The sequence below is a fragment of the Falco cherrug genome, chromosome 1 (genome assembly GCF_023634085.1).
Source record: "Falco cherrug isolate bFalChe1 chromosome 1, bFalChe1.pri, whole genome shotgun sequence".
Lineage (NCBI taxonomy): Eukaryota > Metazoa > Chordata > Aves > Falconiformes > Falconidae > Falco > Falco cherrug.
The window spans coordinates 54,219,123-54,239,909 of NC_073697.1; positions in this window are offsets into that span (position 1 = coordinate 54,219,123).

Here is a 20,787-nt window from a genome sequence, read left to right on the forward strand (position 1 = left end):
ACAAGGAACTTGGAAAGACAGCTTCATTGCCAGTGTGAAATACTGAGTTTCTTTGAAACTGTAAGCTTCTGGCCTAGCCTGACCTCCTTTTCACATAAAGTTTGCCTTGCATGGATCTTACATACCCTCCTTTGGGTAGGGAAATTGCATGTGTTTTAAAATATGTGGGCTAGGACAGTTTTGATTTTTATAGGTGGATATGAATACTGATCATAATAAATCATCAGTTCTTAACATGTGGAATATAAAGTAACCCTGTCTTTTCCAGGCAGGGTTCTAAGCACTCCAAATAATTTTAGATGCACATGGGTACTCATTTTGTTCCACCTACTTGTGGCTTCCTTCTTGCCTTCCTCAAATATTGCTGTCAGGTAAGCAATTCTCTGGTACCAAAGGCCATCTGAACCTTGTTTAGATATGGAAAAGTTACTACAGGATAAGTCTTTGGCCTATAGATAATGGCAGAACTCATTAAACCTAATAGGTTTTCTAAGCATATCTCTTACCAGCTAAGTAGAAAAAAGGGACCCTCTACAGACCGATCTGGAAATATTTATAGAGTCAATCGTGAATCCAAGATGTATGAGTTAGTGCTTGTCAGAGCCAGAGCAATACATGGTGCAGGAGGCTGGGCACTGTTTGAGAAAGAAGGTCAGAAAACACAGAAGCAAGCAACTGAACAGCAGGAAGCAATGACGAGTGTAGCCTCGGGTGAAGCTAGCAAACAAAGTTTCTTTTGGGCCTGGTGGTGGATAATGGGACCTGGATTTCTGCCCAAGATTGTGGCTCTGGCTGTTGATTTCCAATATGCCCTGAGAAAGAGAACATTGCAAGGGCCTGGGTATTAATTACAAAGACCAAAAAGAAGAAATAATAGCAAAGAAATGGGGCTTTGTCTTAACGTGACAAAGAACAGGATGAAAAGGAGAACACATTGCTTTGTGGCCAATGCCACAGTAATGAGTTTACTGCAGAATAAAAGGAAAATAGGACTCTATAGCTTCTACTCAACAAAAGCTTCTCAAAAGACAATTCCGTCCTCATTACAGTTTCAGTAAAAAAGTAACTTTCACTGCCTGTCCAGATAGAGAAAATCAAGCACTTCACAAGACTTGTCTGTAGCAGGCACAATGGCATCTAACCAGATCCTGGGGTCACACTTAGGAAGCAATTAAAGTACTTCGGCTAAAAGCCCATGGCCTTGCATCGGATTGGATAGATCTGGTGGAAAATTGGTCTCTTCCTTGGTACCTGCTCTCTGCAGAGCTCACCCAGGGAACAATTCTGACTTCTGAGCCATGATAGAAACAACCAGGAGGTTGTGCCATTGCACCCACGTTCCCAAGAGTATTTTCTTGTGTGCACTCTTCATCTTTAAGGAAATGTTTGATTGTTGGATTTTTTCTTAAGGGCTGAAACACAAGAACAGCCTCAGGATAGTTTGTTGTTTTTTTTTAATCTTTAACTCCGCTTTTTTTAACTCAAGCCAATACTTTAAGCAGGACTGCTCCCTTGGTATTTGGACTGAAAATACATGACTGCCATCTGACAGTCTGTCTTGTGATCTAGTAGTTGGATTATAAATAAACTCAGTTACCTTAAGAAAAATCTGGCAATTCTGCATCAGTTTCCTCTTCCGGTGGAGAAGGGAGTTGGGTACATAACATTTTGCATACAAAACCTCCTCTCTCAGAGGACTAGAAGAGAGTTGACAAGTTATACTGGGTTTTGGATGTCACATCTTTTACTGACTATCATTGCTCACTGTGTGCCTTCCTTCATATCTGGGCCTTAAAGGCATGGATGTTCATCTTCTCGGTGACACTGGTCATGCCCTCAGAGCTGCCAATATTGACTTTACAAGCCACATGTTCATTATTGGATATGATCTGCTACCCTTGATGACAGAGACCAGTATCTCTGCCTTTTGTTGAACAAGTCAAATAATGGTAATAGAAATAACTTTTCCTAAAATCCTACAACACAGAATTTCTCCCATGACATTTTGAGAATTGCTGTAATTTTCACAAAGAATGTAAGCATAACAAAGACCTAATTGGGATTTCCCACCAGACTTGAAAATAGGCCTTCTGGGTAAAAGTTAAGATTTTGTTTTCTAGGATTAAACTGAAAGACATTTCTTAAGACAGAGATTGGGAAAGCAGTGTGGAAAAGCAACATTTACATATTGGACATTGTAGTTATGGGACTGTTATTGTAAATTTCTCATACAGAAGACAGAGAAAACATCTATTCTCTTGTATTTCTCTTGAGAAATTGTTGCCTGGAATAATGTGTCCATTTAAAAAAAGCAGTTAATATAAAGAGAAGAACAGTAAACATATCAGAGAATTGATCAACACAGCTTGTGAATGCATTCAAAAAAATTGGTTTATACAGGTTGGAAAAAGCAGGATAAATGTGGAATAAGATAGCAGTCTTTGAATAAGTAAAAGTTTATTATAAAGAGAGAAGAACTGCCTGCTATGCCTGTTGAGTAATTTGGCAGCGAAGAAGATTTAAGCTGAATGCAGGAAATAAAACTGAAGAGGCTGCTAAGAGAATCCCCTTCAGTGGGAGGATGTAAAAGCAGTCCACGCATGCTTTGTTTGGTCTCAAAGTGTAAACTTAAGCCTGTTTCTGAGGAGGGACTAGGTGAGCACTTGAGGTCTTTTCTTGCTGGCAGGTTTATGAGTCATAGTGGCAGCTGGAGAACAGAATTAACGAGTACCTGCCAAAATTACCTCTGGGAAGTGTTTTTCTTATCAATCATCTAGAAATATTGTTGCTGTTGTGTCACACTGGTGTGGTGTTTTCTTTCTGTCACTGACTCAAACTCCATGATTGCTCTTAGAAAAGCAGGTTCTCGGAGGACCATTATGTTATCATTTCACAAATCCAAAGGCCCTGTTTTAAGTTCCATAAATGCTTATAACGTGTTTTAATCCAGCTTTTGAACCAGCTGAGCAATGCCTCTTGGAAGGGTTACTCCTGGTACTTGTCAGCAGAGGAAGCACAAGATGAACAGGACTAATGAGCATTTGACAGCAAAAGCAAACCAACTACTATGGATTACCACTAAACTAGCAGGAGCCAGTGTCCCAGGCCCAGGTCTGGAGGGCTAATATCTTTCATTCACAGGTGGGTGCTTCTGATGAGAAATCTGTAGTGTGATAAGAAATGTGGAGTCTTTTGGTTTGCATCCAGACAAAATGCCAACATTTGGGTAATAATGATCACTATAATATTAAGCTGTAGCTGATTGTAGTAGTGCATCTACACCAACAGGTCACTTCTTACCAATGGCTCCCATTGCAAATCTCTGCAGAGCTTTATAAAGAAACAGCATTTTTCAGGCTTTCCAAGCTGGTATGCTTTTGAAACACACCTCTGGATGCCCATATACCTTTTTGTAACCATTACTGCATATATGTGGAGCGTTTGGCAAGATATATAAGAAGAAGTAAGGTTTTATTAGGCCAATCATTATAATTTGTGAAATTCTTCTCATAGGCAGTAAATTCTTTCAGGCTGACAAGCCTTCAGCTGGTTCTGAGGAATTAGGACTTTTTCCTTCATGTATGACACAGAAATTCAGAAGTATCTTTAGGCCTATTTATCACCATTTTGCAAGGTGATGTCAAGGCAGTATTTTAAAGGCATTTCTTTTTGCTTTCCCAGCTAGTGGTTTTCTTTTTCTGAAGGTTATTCAGACTGATAATGTATGCTTGACCTTTGGTTTGGGAAGGGAGAAAACAGGCCCAATACCTCCATCTGTATATGTCACTCCATTAGCATTTCCTTTCTTTATAAATCACTCACAGGTCCTAACTGTTGAGAAAAGACAGGCTGGAGAAATCAGCAGGTGATCAAGCAAGCACTTAGAGGTGCTGGGCTGCTGCTTCAAAAAGCAATTGCATAAATAAATTTGCAGCCCAGGTCAGAAGGGAAATGAAGCTAGAATTCTGGCTGGCTGCCTGCTGTCCCCAGGCCACCAGTGGTGTTTCTGCTAAGTGGGAACAGGCAGGAGCAATTGTATGTTTCTGCCTTCCTCTCTTCCCTTTGGACATACAATGGGTAACCAATGAGTCCACTCCATAGAAGACTGGTGGACGCTGGCAGCAGGAGACATTCCTTTCTCACAGGAGATCCCAGGTACTGCAAGGTCACACTAAAGCTTGACTGCCAATGTCGGATGAGCTCTGACCTCCTTGTTTTTCCTCTGCTAAAGCTGTGGCTCAGCCTCTGGCACTTAAAGCACTTTGCAGGAAGATTGTTTCAACATAACTTTTTGTATTCTTTAAAAAGCTGGGTGGTTCAGGCAGCAGAACAATACACTGAGGTTTCCAGCTGCATTAAGGCATCAAGCTTTCCTAGCAGGCAGAAGCAACAGATAGAGGCAAGGGCTCCTGGAACTGCTAAGTATGGAGAGAAGAACTCTACAGAAGAGGCAAATGGTATGGAGAATAAGATATGATCAGGGACAATTTAAGTATATATAACAACAAAGCTATTATTAGAACAAAAGACAGATGAAGGGAGTTGATCAATAATGACTGCGGTGTGCAAGTGGAAGAGCAGTAGGAAGCAGGAGGTGCAAAGGACCGAGGGGAAAAATTAGGATGCCTATACAAGCTGGCACTGAGTTAGAAGAAAAGGGGTACACTTGAGGGAGCAAGAATGATTTAAGTAAAAATAATAAGTGAAAGATTTTCAGAAAATCTGGACTAGAAGACAGCAAGTCAGATTTGGAGAGCACCAGATATCACCAAATTAATTAAACATTTAACAGAGCCACTGTAAGCATGCCATCGATTAGACCTGGCATTGATATCATACCGAACACAATCGCAGGGCAGGATTTCAGTCCTCTGACTTCTTAAAGTATTTCCTTCAGGCTGTACATGATGCTGCATTTAAAGAAGAAAAAGAGTAGGTTTTCTTTCTTTCTTTTTTTCTTTCCTGAGCTTTGAAGTAAGGTAAAATCACGTCATTTAGTTTCTCTCCCATGGCTCCCTTCTGGATGGCTTTTAAAAGATACTTTCAAAAATACTGAGGTTTAATGATCTGACGCTGCTCCCACTGAAGTCACTGTTGAAATTCCCATTGACTTCAGGTTCTAAACAAGCTAATGAAGAAGGTGAAAAATAAGTGCAAGCTATGTGAAAGTGAAGCTATAACCAATGGAGATTTTCATTTAAGTTCCAGTAGAGCAAGGTTTAAAATAGAAATAAAAGCCACGTTTCCCATTTCCTAGATGAATGCCTGGACACTCAGCTCCTGGTCATTCTGGATATCAGTGTTGTGACCACTTATTTGCTTTCTGCCAATCAAGCAAATGAGCAAACCACCTCCACCAGCTCTCTTTATGTTTTGGTCTACTTCTGTTTGTACTTCGTGGCAGACATGAGCACACCTTTGTGGGCCAGAACACGCATTGCCTAAGGCCTGTGATCGAAAGAACATTTTGCACCTTAGCACCTTTCATAGGAAAGGTTTCCTTCCATGCTGTCTTTGTGCCATGACCTACACAACACTGATAGCAATAAATGTGAGATATGATAAAACAGAGAGAACAGAAATCCAGAAATTTCAAAATAAGTAAGGATTTTCCCCCTAAGTACAGGACAAACAAGTTTTACAGGCAGATTTAATACTACCTTGTTTTTCAGTCCATGTTAAAACTTTTTGATCAGTTCCCTCTTTTTCAGCCAGATGTCTAGTTTAAGAGTTCTGATGGCCAGTTATGTGCCAGCTTTTGTAGCTGTGACAAGACCCTACCCCCACTTTCCAAATGAGTCTTCTCCAATCACCCACACGCAGACAGCAAGTTTGGGGTTCATATGGGCCATTGCAAATGGACATTTAAGGATAAAAGATAAAAGTAATTACCTTTTAGTAATGATTAATACCATTCAAATGTTTAATGACATGAGCTAGATTCTACACCTCTGCTCTTTTTAGCTACTTGAGTCTATCAGCCTGAGTAGGAAAATGTTATTCATTAGAAATTTCATCTGTCTACTGTGAATCATCAATTAAGTAAGAAGAAGATAGCCTTCCTCTGTCATGGAGGCCTAGTGTGTCAAGCAAAGGAAATGCCTGAAAACATGCAACTGCATGATACTAAACAAGAGAAGTAAGTGTGCTGGATTATTTTTTTTTAAATACAATCAAGGAACCATGAAAAGTCAATAATGAATAGGCTGAATAAATAGTTGCATGCAGGATTCACTCCATTGTCTCATTAAGGCATCTGTTGGTGCTTACCAGCTCACAATGGCACTGTTAATGCAAACTGTGTGATGTCTTTCCATATTACCTTTCCAAGTAATAGACATTACTCTTAATAGGACTATCACCAAAATGAAAAGCCAATGGTAAGTGGAGATTTCAGTGTTATGGTGCTAAAGCAGTGTCAGCACAAATTTAAAAGTGTTTCTATTTAAAAATTAATGAAAATGGACAGACACTGGAAAGCAACATAAATGCTGTGCTGGTCAAGCAATGTCCAGTTTTCTTAATTGGCTTCAGGACTGATTTAAATTCTCTCCAATTCAACAGGGGTCCTTCCATTCACTTCACTGGATGGTACCTCTGGTCCTCAATGCTCCAGTGGTATGTGCCAAGGAAATATATTAGATTAGTGATAAAAGTTGTCATGTATCCAAGGGGTCATTTACTTCTCTCTCATGTAAAGAGAGTGATTTTCTGAACATGAATAGACTGGCCTTGTGAATATTAAAAATTGCCATTATATGCTCCATAATTTATCACTCAAATTGCACCTTCAGCAATATCGGGTATGCTCAAGTATCCTGGAAGGCTATGTGATTAAGTACTCAGTAAGTTAACTAAAAGCCTGGATTCTCATTTCCTCACATCTAGAGAGATTATTTACATTTGTCAGATTTATTACTTATTTCTATAATATTTGCAATGTCATAGCACCTAGGAGTCTGAAGTTATGTGCCTGAACCAAAGCTACTTAATAGTAGTTCATAGACACAAAAAATTTTGTCGCTACCTCAAGGATCTTACAGTCCTCCAAGGAGAGGAAGAAGTGCACCAATGGTTGGGTACCGCACGTTCAGGAGTGTGTTACTGGCTGGTGTAACAGGCAATAGCCTCAGCAATATACCTATTTGCCATATTGCTGGTTTGTTTTAATGTTGTTGACATGGTGAAAAAGGTGTTTTTCAAGGCGGGCTTGCAGGAGATCGATGAAGGAACTTTAGGGTTGTGTGCAGGGAACATGGCCCATGCCTGAGAATGACAGCTCTGGTTGGAAAGCCTACCAAGTGGTGGAGTGCAGGGTGGCAGCTGGGGTGATCAGAGAGGGGAGCAAGCGTTCCAGCACTGAATGAGTGATGATAGGTTAAATTGTTTGTAAACCATTTGAGATCCTCAGGTGAATGATACCACATGAACACAAATAATCCTGAAAAAGGAAATGCTGAATATAAAGCTGGCAATGGTGCTTCTGGAGGCGGGAGGCAGGGCAGGCACTGCAGCTTCCACTGATGCAAGCCTGGGCAGCTTGTTTGTTCCATGGAAGTGTTTCCTTTCCTGTCCTACTTCTAGTTATCTTTAAAATTAGAAAATGAAATAGATGTAATATACTGAATAAATTGTTTTTATAAGGAAATTGACTTTCTCTTGAACAGTAATGACAGTTATTTCATTTTTAAATTTGAAGCTGTCTTGACTTTACTTCTCTGATGTTTATTTGATCATTAAAGTGTAGGTTAGTGGGAATGTGAAGTAAAACCAGTAATGTACCTTGGATTTAATGTATTTTTTGTTTGTAACAATAGGGGTTTCTTGTGACCATGGGAAAAAGGCAGCTTAGAAGTCCCAGGATGAGCTTTATTCTGCACCACATGTGTGGAAAGCACTGATCATGTATTTCAGAAGTTCCTATGCAATACTTGCCAATTTTGACCTCTGTAATCCTCAGGAGACCACATTTTACATAACTTTACACCACACACACTCTCAGGACCAAATTGTTCCAGATGACTTCTCCCAATCCCAGTAAACTGTACCTTCTCTGTACCTTAGGCCAAACCTAAACCAAATTACTCTGAGTCTTATGGGAAATGAACCTTACTCACAGTTATTCACTCTATAAATAGCCCATTAACTCTGAGGCAAGGGTCTAACATAGATATATGCAGTCATTATTTTGTTTTGGTATCATAATTCATGTGCTTGTTATGTAAGCAAATGTGCAGAAAAATAGGCATATTTGCAGAAATCCTGGCCCTTCCTAAATGAACAGGAATCTTACTGAAGATTTTAGTAGAAATAGGTCTCTTGCTATTCCTTAAGCTAATCACCACCAGTCAGTCATATTGGTGACAGTTTGCCAACCTGCTAGTTTCTCTGGACAAGCAGTGTTGACAGACAGTCCCTCCATCACCAATAATACCACACTTCTGGTGTGGCTTTAAATGTACTTGGATGTAATTTACTTCTCATGGTGAGATCTTGGGTGCAAGACAAAAGGAAGTAGGTGTTTAATGAGGTAGAGAGAATGATGGACTTGGCAGGCTTTGAGGTATCATGCCTTGAGCTGTATACGGAGGGTCTAGTCCTGAGAGACACTATGTCCTGAGAGACACTATCTACCTGTTAATCCACTAACAGCTTAGTTGAAATTGTGGGTGCTTGACTTCTTACATGGCCTCCTCTTGAAGCTGTCCCCTGGAAAGCACCAGACTGGCAGGGCTGAGAGAACAAGTAGTTTATGTAAACCATTACCTATGCAAACTTGTTATTTTGGCTGACATTAAGAGACAGCGGGAAGAAAATAATTTAACTAACCATGCTGAGTGTCCTCATCAAAGAGAAAAAAAAAATCAAACATAGAAATATTAAAGGGTTTGTTGGGTTTTTTTTCAAAGTTGTAACCTTCAGACTAACAGAAAGAGAGGCAATGAGAGAGCAGAGATTTGTGTCAGACTGGAAGTCCTCATTATCAGCCCTCTACCTTGAGATGGAAAAAAATATCTCCACAGCTCAGTTCTTCACAGTGAACTCTGATTGCTAATTATTTGCTAAATTTCCTGCTGATGTTCCCTGAGCAAAGTCAGGCTTGATGAAAGTTTCTGACGCTTGTCTTGTCAGCAGGAAAATAGAAAAAGTGGGCCAGCTTAGTTCAGAAAGGACTCTCACTGCTCATCACTTACATTTCAACTGAACATGCATTGACACTTGTCTGCCACTAGCTCACAGCATCCCATCCAGCTTCCTTCTTCATGGTCATTTGAAGTACAGCTGCTCAGCTTCTCAAAAAAAAATAAATCCAAAGAAAACAAAAGCTGATATTGTGTCACCCATCTTCTAAAGTTTCCAGAAGAAAGGAGAACTTGCATGTCAGAAAATTATTGACAGGTATTCATACAGCGAATTTTACATGTCTATTACCACTTCTTGCACTCATCACCCGAACTACAAGTAGTAAATTATCCCTTTCTAGTGTTATTTCATCTTTGGTATTCATATGATTCCCAACACAATGTTACCTGAGGAACTGCCAGGGCTGTATTTTCAATACTTCTGTAGAAGTATGATATACCTATACAGAGAGAGGCCTGTGATGTCAGAGAGGGGTCAGTGTTTCAATGACATTGAGTGATAACTGCAAAATGACATAGGAGGAAAATTGCAGAGGAGCAAGGACTGGAATCTGGGTTCTCTGTGCCATGGGGAGGGCTCTGTACAGTCTGAGTGAGTTATAATCACACCTGGTCTCCTCTTCCCTCCTGATGCATATTGTTCTGTGTCGTGTGGAAGGGTTTTAAGAGGAGGAAATTAAAGGACACTTCTTGTTCTCTTCTCAGTTTATGTCAACTACTATAACTAAGTGATAGGCTTACGGTTATCCTTTCCTGGGAAAAAGAAGAATCAGTATTGCTGTCTTAAAACCCTGTAAATGTTTTAACTGCAGATGAAAGGAGGCTATCTTCTGCTGCTCCAATAGTTTTTTAGAGAAAAGAATTGTATCGCTTCATTATTGTTTTAAAAATTTGGCACTACAGCAGTTAGCACCACAACAGCTGTTGCCCTTAAAGGTCTAGTCCTAAGTTTTTGCCCAAGGTTGTAAGTAGCAGAGCTGATAACTGAACAAAGGCAATGTAAATCCCACTGAAGCATATAAGGCAAGATAAAGATTTATCCTCAAATCCAGAATTATGACACAGTTTATTTCAGAATTACAGCTGAAAGGAGATTTCTGCTCCCAAGCGGCAATGTTTGTGGTTACCATTTAGATGGTACAAATCAGGAAAACCTTAGAGTGTTTGGTCCTGTTTTTTCTTGCCCTACTTTTGGGACCAGGTAAGACTAACAGCCCAGACAATAAATATATGACGCTATTCAGTGCCCATTCCAGAGTGCGTTGTTACTAAGAGTAATCAATTGACTTGCAGCCTAGGGCTCAATGAAACCCACAGTCTTTCCAATCCAAATAATACTGCATTTTTATTGTATCTGAGAAGCGATCAGATACCTAGATATATTATCCAGATACATTTGAAAAGAAAATTGAAAATAAGTGAAAGTTAGGCATCTCAACCAAGCAGACTTTTATTGTTTTTAAACAGACAAACCGATTAGAGTTTGTAACTCCTTCTAGAGATTTGAAAGCTTGCAAAAACCTTATTCTACCCTTGTAATTTTCTATGCCAATAAGCTTAGCCAAGACAAATAAAACAAGCAACAGAAATTTATACCACACAGGAAGTGTAGAGCTACTGAGAAGTGATGACACAGTGAATTAATGACTTAGTTCATTATGCTTTTTCCTTATGAATTTGCAATAGAGGGGCTAGCTCTATTGATGAAATTTATTCTGATCACATAATGCTCAGTGCATTATGCTTAATAGGCCTTTTTCAAATGAGATTAAAGAAGTCATATTTACAAAATAATAAATAAAGTATGCTGGAATGATTAAAACCACCTAACTTAATTTTATTTTCCTCAATTTTTATGTCTAAAATTTCTTCTGGTGTGAGAATGGAAGAGTGACTTTTTTTCCCTACTTATATTTATTTGGGGATTCTTAGGATACTGTGCTTTCTTCAAAAGAAAAATATCATGCATTTTGACCATTCCAAAATATTCTGAATTTACTCCCTTTCAGTGCCATTACTTATTTCTGGGGTATTATATTAGCTCCAAGCACCATGCCATGAAGTAAAAATGTATAACCCTATTCACTGTATAAACTTACATTAGGGCCAAGAGAATCAGGAGTACAGGTAAACAAATAAATAATGAAAACTTCATAACAAAGCTATCTCATGATGGCCTGTTTCTGCGGTGTGTTGAACTGTAACTTCTTACCAAACTCAGATTCCTCCAGTTCTGGCGCATCTCATTCATCTCTGTTTTGGAAGCCATATTTAAAACTAACAGTTTTCATGGAGTTGGAAGGTTACATGGATGATTTTCAATGTTTAGCTCTGCATGAGGCAGATGATAATTAAATTTATGATTAAAGACCTTTCCTCTGGAAAGATTTCCTTGTAAAATTGAAGCAATAAAGTGCTGCAACTTTGAGGAGGAGAGAAAAAAGGGGAATTAGTTATTTTAGGAGTTTGCTTTCAAAATGCAATGAATGAAACCTAAACACTAAAATTTAGAGGTAAGTTTTGTCTTTAAGCTGCTTTCTGCAGCAAAGGTGCTCTAATCCATGACAGAGGTCTTGGGCAAAGAAAGAGCATTATTGCGATCTTACTTTGTATCAGGTATTACATTCCTGAAATTCACAATTGTGAGTTGCTGTAAAATACTGTAGATGTGAAGTCAGGCTCAACACTTACTGGGGCATTATGGAAATCCCATTAAAGCCATTGCTTAAAAAAGCCCATTTACAACATCGCGTGTTACAGTGCCCTCATATCTAAAGACTTGCAGCATGATGCCTGGGATAATCATGCACTCTCGAGAAGCTGTCAGTACTTTTTCAGATCCTCAAAACACATGCATTTTTTTAGTTAAGATCAAGGAAAATGATAACAAATTATCTCTTCTCATACAAAACTAATCATACCCTTATGTGCTTTGTCGGTCATTCCTGTGGTGAAAAACTTTTTTCTCATATGCACCAAAGCCAAAATGTTGAGTGTGTAACCCTCCACACTGTTCAGAAAATAAAGGGGAATAAATATTTAACTCTTCCAACCATCCCTTTGAGGTGCTGCATGCTCCTGTATATCCCTTAGTTCTCTAACAGTGACCACAATCAGTCTTGGACTACCCTCTGGAGCACCTGGGGGACCATTTTGCTGTCTGATACCTCACCCAGCACACCTAACCACCCCAGCCTTTTGACCATAAGGAGTGACACCTCATCAGGCAATCTGTGCAGACCTGCACCCAAATGAGTGGCTCTGTCTGTCCTAAATTTGTAATGTTTATCTCTATCAGAGGAAGTCTCGGTCTCGCCTACCACATAAAGATTTTGTAGTTGATCTTGCAAGGAAATTGGTAGGAAACCAATTCTTTTGCAACTACCACAGCCTTTTAGTTTATCTCCTTTGCTGCCTGGGGGAGGTTTTGTTCTAAGCTAAGAAAGACCTCGTATCCCACTATTTTATATATTCCCCTCAGGGCTGATCAAAAATTCGGGGCCTAAAATCATGAAAGCCACAGGGTTCTTGGCAAAACCAGTCCACTGTACAACAGCAAAGTGAGAGGCATGTGTTTGCCAATTGCTTGGCTTGTTACATACCAAGTCATGCCACATAGCAACTAGAAGACTATTACTGTGTCTAGGAGGAGAGAGAAATGACTTCTTAATTTAGAAATGACTTTTCTGTGTTAGGGATTTGACAGGGAGGATGAAGGACTAGAGGAGATAAAGTGTCACTGCTGAAAAAAAATAATTTTGTAAACATGAAATATTGATCTGACATGTATTGTGTGACTGCTTGCTGTATGTGTATATCGAGTTCCAAATGTTGCACATTCAGAAAAGCTAAGTTAGAAAAATCACTTACAGGCATACATAGATAGAGGTCCACAATCTGAGCTGTCTGGAAAAGCATGAAATGTTTATCTAGACAAGGAAAAAATTCTCTCCCATATTGCTGAATAAAGTTTGTGTGACCACTAGCTTTGTATGAGGAGGATTTAATGTTATCTAAAGTATCCTTAATCTGCATTTTTATGGTTAATTAATAGAGCTGATCTGACAAATGCTTTTATTGGAATCTGTCTTCTGCTCTTTTCTGCTTCCTTTTTGCTTGACTTCAATAGGAATTTCTTTTGCAGCCCTGAAAATGAGGACATTTATACCAAAGTCTTTTTATAGCTTCTTAATTTACGTGTACTGCTTCTAATTGTTGTTATTCTCTGGCCCCTTTGCAACATCTTCAGGACTTCCCTATATTACCAGAGTGACATAAAATGGTCATAGTCTAAATGCACATCAGACTCAGAACAGCTTAATTATGGAGGTGCCATTAAGAGTACATTGATTTTCACTTAAGAAGAGGATTAATTCTTTGCTTTTTATAAATAATGTGATGCAACATGTTCACATTTACAGCTCTACCCTTATCTCTCACCATTACCATAAGAATGGCTATAATAAGATTAAAAGAAAAAAAAAGTGTAAGCTCTTTCTCTTCATGGTTTTTGAGGCTCTAGAGTTTTTGCCTTCATGCTCTTCTTTCCAGTCATGATGCTTAGAAAAATATTTATGCAGATAAAAACATTTCAGATTCTGAAGGAATAAAATAATTTAAGAACTGATAATTTGAGAAAAGAAAACCAGTGTTGCAAGCCTTACAAAGAAACACAGAGAGCTGGCAATGTACATGTCGAACACAATGAATGTATTCAGGTAAATCTTTTAATTCATTGAACAATAGAGATTTTCTAAGAGACGGCACAAATTTTTCATGATGAAGGTACAGTTTTATCACGATTATACAAAAAGTGATATATATTAATGTGTCAGTTATATATGTTTTATATGCAAAGAATATGAGTCTTAACAGTATGGCCTCAATGACACCAGAATCACTAAATTATAAAAATTTTGAAAGTGTCTTTATTAACTCCCTTAAAAAGATTTCTATTTTTTTAATATGTGGATACAAAGCTGAAATGATTGTTATCTAGCAATTAAGGTAGAGCTTTAACATAAAAAACCGTGCCATCTAAAAGTCATGATCAAAAGTATAGCAATAACAGTCAAGCTAAGGGAATGTTCTGATCATGGCTGGGAAGGAGAAAGAGATGGGTGAAGGACGGGACCCCAGCTGTCGGCTCTTCCCACCTCTAAACAAGAATTACTCTTTCCCAAGGAAGTCTCATGATTACAGATCAAATCTCGACATCATCCATTTAAAGGATGCAGCACAATTTCCAAAGTATTATTAATCTTTTTATTCACAACAGAAAAGGAATGATTGCAAAAATACTAGAGATGACAGCAGCTCCCATTCATGGTGGTGAAGAGGACTGCAATGGTGATGGCAGCATGGGGTCGTGCCAGTCCAAGGAAAACTTGCCTCAAGGATGCAGAACATTTTTTCACATACGATTCCAGGATGCAGAGGCTGTAAAAGCACAGATGCTCTTTGGAAAGATAAAACCACCATCTCTCACTGAGGAGTGTGCTGTTCTTCTGGGGAGAGGGGCCACATGGAAAGGTGGGTGTGTGGTGGCCTCTGTACCCTTGTTCCTGTTGCTGACAGTGAGATGAAGGCACCTCTCTCTGCCACAGTCATCACTTCTGTTGCACCTCCATGAGCCAGGAACTTCAGGCAGGTATTTCCATCGTGGATACAAAGCCTTCATGCTGCTTTCCTGGAAGCGGCACGGATCCTATCCAGGCACAAAAAGAGTGCTCCATGCTTACTCCCCTGGGAAGGCCAGGTGGAATATGACCCTAAGATACTTTCTCACTGTTTTACAATTAAAGTGAAGACCTAGAGTGGAGAGGCAGCAGCCAAATTACTAATTAGCACTCTGATGACTACATCTGCATTTTTAAGATATCATTTTGATTTGCATGGGCCTGCACAGTCAGCTGTTAAGTTGCAATTCAGCTGAGTTAAGTGTTTACTTGTTGTATTTTTAGAAAAGGAAGAGAAAAGATCTAACAGAATCGGGTCTTTAACATTAGACCTAGAAAGAAATATGAGCCAGGAGGCTTCATTCATTAGTGAAGTGCTGGGGCCAACACTACTAAAATAAAAGAAAAAACTTTTATGAGTAGGAAAGGACAAAAAAATGCTCTTCAGGAGTAACACACAGATGAATGATGCACATTGACATTTCACACATTCACATTAAGGAGGAAACTGGGCCCGAGGTGCACCTCTTGGTTACCGTTCAGCTATCACTAAACACAGCTGGGCAATTCTACCTAACTAATGTATGTTATAATTTTATCATATATTCACAAAGGAAATGTAATTTATGATTGTGACTTAAAAGTGATATTGAAAACATGAAGGATGCTGTACGCTTTGTGGGTGCTTACTACTGTAGTTGAAATGTATACAGAGTTTTTACTGAGTATACTCTGAATACTTTCCCTTTCAAAACCACTCTGATTCCAGATTGCCTCCCTCCCAGCCCTGATACTTCTGGATGCAAAGCATTAAGGTGGTGCCTGAAATGCTATTCTGAGAGTGAACTCCTCTGGCCAAAGCTGTTTAATCTGTGACTGAGCACCCTGCCCATTGCTGTCTTAGAGCAGAAGTTCACAAGCATCCTTTTAACTAATGAGTCTTTCCTATAGTAAGCTGTCTCAAAATACAAAAGTGAAGACTAGAAGAACCTGCTTGATTGAAAGCCAAGCGGGTTTTCCATTGGTATTTGGAAATCTGAAAGTCCTTCTGCACTGCAGCAAAAAGTTACAGTTGCAATAAATGTCACATGGGTACCTATACTGTTTTTCCTCCTATTAGCAGGAGAGAAAACTGGGAGATACATGGCCAGTATCTGGGAGACCACTATTCATTTCTGTCTTGCTGACTCTTTATATTCCTAGATGAAGTATATAATCTCTGCTCACTCCGATGTCCTACCTAAAATGAAGGATAGTGTCACATTCCCACCTCTGAGTGGTGATGTTTAAAAGTAGCTAATACAATTTTTCTTTGGAACATGTGAAAAAAACCCACAACTTTTCCCAGGAACCTGTCCATTTGTATTAGGAATGAATCCCCTTCACCAAACATTTTGTCAAGTACATCCAGCCAGTATTGCTAAACTAAAGAAAAAGTCATAGAACCATAGAATCATTTAGATTGGAAAAGATCCTTGGGATCAATGAGTCCAGTTGTAAACCCAACACTGCCAAGTCCACCACTAAACCGTGTCCCCAAGTGCCACCTCTACACCTCTACTGCCGGCTCGTATGCAGATGGCCGTTTTCTGCCCCAGGCCCTTTTCTGCTGGGCAGCTTGGCAGCCGCTCTGCCCCCAGCCTGCAGCGCTGCGTGGGGTTGGTGTGACCCCAGCGCAGGCCCCGGCACTGAGCCTTGTTGAAGCGCACACAGCTGGCCTCGGGCCATCGCTCCATTCTGCCCAGGTCCCTCTGCAGAGCCTCCTGCCCTCAAGCAGATCAGCACTCCCACTCAACTTGGTGGCGTCTGCAAGCTTAGTGAGGGTGCACTCGACCCTCTCGTCCAGATCATTGATGAAGATATTAAAGAGAACTGGCCCCGGTGCTGAGCCCTGGGGAACACCACTTGTGACCGGCCACCAAGAGGGTATAACTCCAGTCACCAGCACGTGCTGTCCCCAGTCAGACAGCCAGCTTTTTACCCAGCAAAGTATACACCCATGCAAGCCGTGAGCAGCCAGTTTCTTGAGAGAATGCTGTGGAGACTCACCTCAGCTATGGCATATCTCATGTTCAGTGACAGCATACAGAAATTCAAGGCAAAAAAAAAAAAAATATTCTCCATGGCACCTGATGAATTTACTGCAACCTATGGGCTATTCCAAAGTGATTCTATCTGAATATTCATGAGTTGAAGACTTTTCTTCCTAATCTAGAATGGGAAAAGTTTGTAAATCCAACATTTTACAAAAACAGAAATTGTCTCATGCCAAACTATTGTTATGAGGATAACAGCATTAATTACTGTAAAACACTCATATACAGTGGAAATAAAAATTATTAAGAATAAAAAGAAGTTTGAAACTGCACCATAAACAAATTCTTTCATTAAACTAAAACTATAGAATACAAAGTTGACAATATGAGTATCGCAACAGGGACCTGCATGGACCAATTATATCCTCACACTTACATGCAGTATCACGTTGCTCATTTACATTGAAATTAATCAGATTTACTTCCAAATCCTTACCTTCAGTGCTGATTCCTAACAATACATCATTTACACTCTTGATTTTTCCATACTGAACCTCACTTAGGCATTCAAATCCTCACATGCTTGAATATACAATTCATATATGTACAGCACTTTTGATGAACATCATTAAAATGCTTGTTCTTCTTAATCAATTGCTCAAAAATCAGAGTGCTCTTGAGCTATATCACTCTGTTCCCCTTTGCTTAGGCATATAAAACTACATGGGACAGAGAGTATGTAATTATTTACATGCTTATCCCAGAAATAATTTTCTAAAGAGATTACTGTGTTATGAGACTATTTAATGAAGTACTTTCAGCTTTTGTGCAATTAATGCAAATTTATGTGATGATCTACTATTTTAACAATCACTGTGTGTACTTTAATTTTCTATCATTTCTTTTTGACTGAAAAAAGTTGTTTGTATTATACTCTTTACTGAGTTTAAATACAGCTGCTTTGAAATTTGCAGTTTGTGTTCTGTGGGAGGACCTACAATTCCAAAACAGCAAAAAGAAATTCAGAATGAAAGGGAGAATGTTTCCAAATTTCCCTTGGAAGGGAAGCCTGGATGGGGAGCAGTGGCTGAGATCTGTGTCTTTAGTTGTCTGGATGACAGTGCTATCTCAGATCACCAGTATTTGTTCCAATGCCTTTTTTAATGTGCCTTTTTTTTTTTTGTTTTCATTCTTTCCTTTTCGGTTTATCATGCATCAGCCTGGTGTCAGTGGGTATGTTTGATTGATAAGGTGCTTGAGGAGGAACCCCCAGTGCTGTAGGAGAGCTGGTGTCTATGCTACACAGGAGGGTGCAGTACAGGCGTGTACTGCCCTGGCCTCACCGGCCACTGTTGCTCTGCAGCTACTGGTGGGAAACCGGTGGTTTGCAATACGTGTGCTATGCATGCTGTTCAGGCGGCCTTAGGCAGTCAGAATATCAGCAGTTATACCCATGCAAAGGGATCTCATGTGAGAACAAGCAAGGTCTGAATTACAGCACTGAAATACATTTTAATGGCAGTCATGTATGTTGCCAGAGAAAAACACATTTAAATTGACTTTAGGTCTGCAGTCATTGTGACACAACCTCTACTGTGTATCAACTGAGATAAAACTTCTTTACGGATTCTCAATACTTGCATCTTGCTTACTGCAAAATGTTTTTCTCTTTATTTCTTATCAGTTCAGAAAATTGAAGCAAAGGTAATTTTCTTTACTGGTTATTCAGCTACTCCCTTTCCAGCCCTTTTTCTGTGGTGTGAAAGCAAGCTGCTTCTCTCACCTGACATCCTCCCATCACTTGTGCTTCCTCTTGTACTTTTAACTGCATCAACGTATTGCTGCCTATCTCCAGCAATCCAGCTCTCTGCACCTTTAATATATTTCTTAACTGCCTCACATATATCTTCTCCCCTCTTGCCTCTTATGCCCGGATATTTGCATAGTGAAAACCTTGGACTTGTTCACATCCTTCCTTAAAAGATCACCCTTCACTGCAAGGCTTATGATACTTCTCACCAGTCTAGCCAGTAGCAGGTAGAGGTCACTGCTTATTATAGAGGCCAGAAATATATAATGTTTTTGTACATTTCCCTTTGGTTTTCTATTCTTTATTTCATCTTTTGTAATTAAAGTGCAATCTTATTGGGGTGGGAGAGCTTTTTGTTCTCTGCTTGTGTAGTATTTAGTACAAGGCATTTGGGACGTGAATTCCTAGACCTTGTGGTAATAAAAGAATAAACACTTACAGATAGGGTAAAATACAATAGGGAAGGTAGAATTATCTCTTGAACAAACATTATAAATCCTAGAAACTTAGGGCTACCCTCAGCTTCAGAAAAATGCGGTAATATTATGACACCAAACAATGTCTGTCTGTTTGGACAACCTTAGTCCTGGCATGACACTGTGTAACAACAATATGATTATGGCATTATAGGGATTTAAATTGTCATTGGATCGATCTGATTCATAGATGATTCATTTTCTTTCTCTCCCCTGAGAACTGCTGGAGCAAGAGCAACAGCCAACAGCAAGCAAGGAGATGAGCTCTTCTGAGGACCCCCCCCAAACAACACTTTTCCCTTCTCTCACTGATAAATTAGAAACTCCCAGCTCTGATGAATAACAGCCAAAAGGGACATAAGTCCTAAAATAATTACTTTGAAAATGTCCTATGGAAAGGCTTCAAAGAATTCTGATGATATATGAATAATGAAGGGTCTGTATTTTATAACAGAATTCATTAGGGATAAATAAAAGTCTGACAGAAGGTGCAAAAGGACCTATTTTCAATTAACTCTAACTCTAATTAATGGATTTACTTGTAAATTCTCAGAAAATCCATTTCATACTCAGTAAGTACTGTAATTTTAGGAATAATACAGTCTATTTTGAGCATTGCAAAGTGACTGGATCCCTTCTTTAAGTACAAACTTCAGTTAGGCCTCAATTTTGGAGCATAATTCTCCTCCTTCACTCTATCCACAGTGTGAAAAAGGAAGATGGATATGCAACAAGCCTACAAGGAAACCTGATATATCATCAGGGAAAAAACTTGACACATAAAGAGTGTTCCATGAATCATGAAAATACATTTCAATAACTAAGCTAGAAGGAAAAAATCTCCAACCTTGATTGGCCAATTATAAAATTATAAATGGCTGCACTTTTGAGAATGTTCCAATGGCATGAGTAGAGGTTTTTAACTAAGCCTGATGAAATCCTGTCCTGCTTGTTCTAGTATCTCAGCACAGATTTTCCATGCTGTCTGATGTTGCTCTCATAGTGCTGTTGAAAAAATCTGCATTAAAAACTCTTCTGGAAACACACGTGGCTTAATTAAACAAAATGAAGAGACAAACTGAAGAACACCATGCATGGCAATCCTTCAGATTTCCTCCCCACTTCATGTCCCTTTCAGGACAGTCTTTCAAAAACATTTTTCATCAGGAACAGGAAGAAATCATGTGTAAGCATAAAACTGGGTATCACACAGATTTAGTATGTCTCTAGATTTTTGACAGGTTCGAATATTCTAAGCATTTATTTAATCTTTCTAACTACAAATAATACAAGTTCCAATGTTTATGCACTATTGCACATCTAGTATATTTTGTGGTATGTGCTTAACAACATGGACAGATGTATGATAGACTACAGATTTAACAGATTTAATCAAAGACTATGCTGGGCATGTAGCAGAGGACAGCGTTTCTGTAGGAATCATGATGTTATAATTTCCTGCTCTTTCAAGTATGTAGCCATAATATTTCATTAGTGTATGGCCTGGGTGAGCTTTTTTATTGTTTTAGTCTGGCTTCCTAGGATGACGTGGCAAACCTCTGTCCTTGCGCTGTTGGTCTGCTCATCTATTCTCCCCTCCTGTTCTCTGAAAGTCTCATCTGAACAGGAAAGAGAGACTGAAGG